Below are 3932 nucleotides of genomic sequence, written 5' to 3'. Positions count from 1 at the left end.
TAAATATGTGTAGAACAGGTGCCTGAGAGAGAATTTCTTTTAATCTGCAAAACGCTTCCTGTTTTTCGGAATCGAACTTAAAACCAATACCTTTTCTAAGTAAGTCACCAAAAGGTTTAGCTATTTTAGCATACTGAGGAATGAATTTAAGAAAATAACCCGTTAGTCCTAAAAAGCTTTGTAGTTGTTTACAGTTACGCGGTTGTGGAAAGTTCCGAACAGCAACAGTTTTGGAAGGCGATGGTCGAATATTTCCGTTTTCAATTACATGTCCCAAAAATTCAATTTTACGCTTTAAGAATTGGCACTTTTTGAAATTTATTTGTAGTCCATATTCCGAAGCAGTTTCGAGTACTCTTTCTAATTTGTCTAAACATTCAACTTCATCATTAGCCGGTATGACTATATCATCCATATAAATAATTAGTACACCCTCATTTAGCAAGTCACGAAATACTGAATAAATATACCTTTGAAAAACATTTGGACTAATACATAAACCAAAAGGAGCTTTAAGAAATTCGTAAATCCCATTATGCGTTACAAATGCGGTATATTTGGTGCAATTTTCGTCTATGTCTACATGGAAAAAGCCATTTTTCAAATCTACTGTCGTGAAGACTTTTGACTGTTCTAAACGATCAAGTACTTCCGGAATTAAAGGCAGTGGAAATTTGTCTTTAATAATCTTCTTATTTAATTTCCGATAGTCGATGCATAATCTTTTCGAATTATCACGCTAGTTACACAAAACAATAGAGGCCGCATAGTTAGAGTTGCTAGGTTTTATTATTTTTTCTTTCAACCATTCCTTAATTTGATCGTCAACAATTTTTTGCTCCGCGAAAAACATGTATCTTCTATTTTGACAGACAGGAATTTCATCGCATAAATTTATTTGCATCTTGAAGTCAGATTGTCTATTTTTCCGAGGCTGGTACGAATTAATTAATTTACACAGTCTTTCTTTATGTTCTGCATTTGAAATGTGCGATAAATCAATCTCGTTGATAGAAATAGCATTCACCAGATGTGAAAGGTAATTAAATTTCAAGCCACTTCCGCTTTCGGGGTTTTTGTTTACATTAACAGAGACGCCAGACGATTGAGAAAGATCATAAACATTCTTCAATGACACAGCAATATTCAAATTTCCCATAACGCAGCGAACGTTAGAATTTCGATATGACTCAGCAGTTATCAAGTTTACATTACTTTTATTCCGATGAGAAATTATTTGAAGGCCATTCTCGGTAAAGGAAAAGTTAAACTGATTCAGTACATCCAAACCTAATACAATTTGATTACATAATGACTTAACAACATAAATTTTCGTACAAAGTGAAAAACTATCAATTGAAGTATCAGAAATAAAAAAGCCGATGGGGTACGTTTGTTTTGATTCAATTCCGTTTAATGTGATATCGCTACAATTTAAACTTGGAGAACCAATCTGCTTGTGTAACTCCACGCTGCATATCGTCACATCCGAACCAGTGTCAACTAGTCTATCAACTAAATGATTATTTATTTCTACAGTCTTCATAATTCTATCCTTGTCGGAAATTCGTTGTAATAAAGCTGCTTGTTGTGTCTCGGGGTTCCGCTCTGGACAGTCCGTTGACTTGTGCCCAAAAATTTTACATTTAATACATTTTATACCCTTCGATTTGTTTATTCAATGCGATGCTCGATGCCCAAATTCCTGGCAATTAAAACATTTATTAACGTTAGATTGATTTCGGTTTGATGACTCAAGCTTACTTCTATCTTTAACTTGGGTGTCTACTTTCGGTTTCGAATTTTTAAACTTATCATTGTCCTACCTCATTTTATCATAAATTTTAAGCCTTTGTTTAAATTCAGATACTGTTTCGCAACCATATAGTATAGATTTCCTCACTACAGAATCGGGAATATCATCAATTAATTAATCATCATCAATATATTTAATTAATGAAGCATCTTCAATGTTACCTCGCGAACACATTTCTTTCATTTTAAAAAAAATACTCATCTAAAGATTCATTAGGCATTAATTTACGTTTACATAACATTTCATGCAATTCCGCAGAATTAAAAGCTTTACCACATTCAGATTTCAAAAGCTTTTTTTAACTTACACCAGTCATTAACTTTAGGATCACTCTGAATAAATAGTTTTGCTTTACCTCTTAATGATCTTTTAGCAAAAACTGTTTTATGCAAATCACTCAATTTCAAAGAATTTATAACATCTTCAAATTCATCAATCCATTTATCAACATTTTCATATGCATTACCAGAAAAAGGATTAACAATACTTTCAATATCCGAAAAACTAAGATGAGGTTTAAAATGATCTTGAATTGGAAGCTGCATACTGTTATTTACTTGAGACTCGTTAAAACCAGGATTGTCTCTTTGATTATCATCAAGCATTACTTCCGAAATTTTATTAATAGTTTCATCTTCAATACCACTATTTTCTTCGTGCAAAATATTTTCAAATAATACAGATAAATCACATAGGAAAGAGAAATTCGGGTTACGATTTCCGTTTTTAAAGCTTCTGAATTTATGCACAATACATCGCAAACTTTAATTAACTCTTTCAAAGTAAAACTATTCTGCACTGTATCTATTATCTTATTAAATTCTTCATAATCTGGTTTAAATATAAAGCCAGAAAATTCACGTAATCTTTTCCGGTTATTTCGATCTCCATCAGTATTAAAAATAAGCTTATGCAAACTTTTGATTTCAGAACTTTTACTGTTCTTTAAAGCTGCTTCCAATTCTGGAATTTCTACTAACTTCATATTGGAAAGAAAGTTTTGTACTCACCCAACAGATGATCGTCGTCAATAAGGGTAATCCACACTTTATACGAGTAATCCAATAAATCAAATAACTTGTGAGAACAGTTCACTCAATCAGTTCAAAGCAGAGTTCATAATGTCACTCGCACACTTTCGAGTTCGAGGCCGCACGGATGGTCGCTATGTTCTGTAGAGTTCTCTTTTAAGTCAGAGCAGGAGAGCAGCATTGTGGCATTGTACATATGCTTTTATTTAACAATAAGAAATAAAATAATAAAGATAAATTAAGTAAAGATTAAAGGTTGAATTATTCATGGAATGATGCGCAATCACAGACAGTCCTTTTACACAAACATTCTTGCGTAGCTTTAAATAATATAATCAGCTAAAGGCATAACAGCTAAAGGTGAAAATTAAAACGAAGACCGTCTGTCTTCTCCAACTCTTGAAGACGAATGAGGCGTCTGCTCACATCTACGTCTGGAAGCGATCTGCTGCTGTCTGGAATGCTTCGCGCTGCGCTGTACTGCGATGACGTCATTCCTGGTTATTCTAATTCAGCATTGGGCGTTCATGATTCCCACATATATATATATTCAACATAAAGCGGTTAATATCACTCATATATAAGTATCGGTTATTGGTTTCGGCCCCCAAAAAAATGTAACAGAAAAAAATAGGTATATACGGTGAGCCCTCTTTAAAACGACTATCTACAATTCGAAGTAACTCTAGTAACACATATAAAATCAAATAATTATTTCTCCATGTTTTTTCAGCAAAGGCAATGTGCCTATCATTTCCACAAGGATCTCATGTTTTAACAGCTATCTCTCTCTATACGTGTGTGTGTGTGTATTGTATGTATACAGCAGTATCTGTCGCTCTTACCAGCATTTCGTCTTAACTGGCATCTGATTCAAATATTCCGTGCTTTCGTGAAGCTAATTTTACATCAATTTACAGCTACAAAATCTTCATACCTAGGAAAAAAATATAAGCATACCAAGAAATATCTAGTAAGAAATATAAGCACAGAAACACGCAAGGCTAATTAATACGATTAAACGTGTGAGGCTTGAAACAAACATGCTGTCGTATTCCACGGCTTTTGCATGTGATACAGCAGAA

The sequence above is a fragment of the Stegodyphus dumicola genome, chromosome 10 (genome assembly GCF_044657685.1).
Source record: "Stegodyphus dumicola isolate Sdum_Otavi_A_Nest chromosome 10, ASM4465768v1".
NCBI classification, from domain to species: Eukaryota; Metazoa; Arthropoda; class Arachnida; order Araneae; family Eresidae; genus Stegodyphus; species Stegodyphus dumicola.
This window is presented reverse-complemented; position numbering follows the sequence as displayed.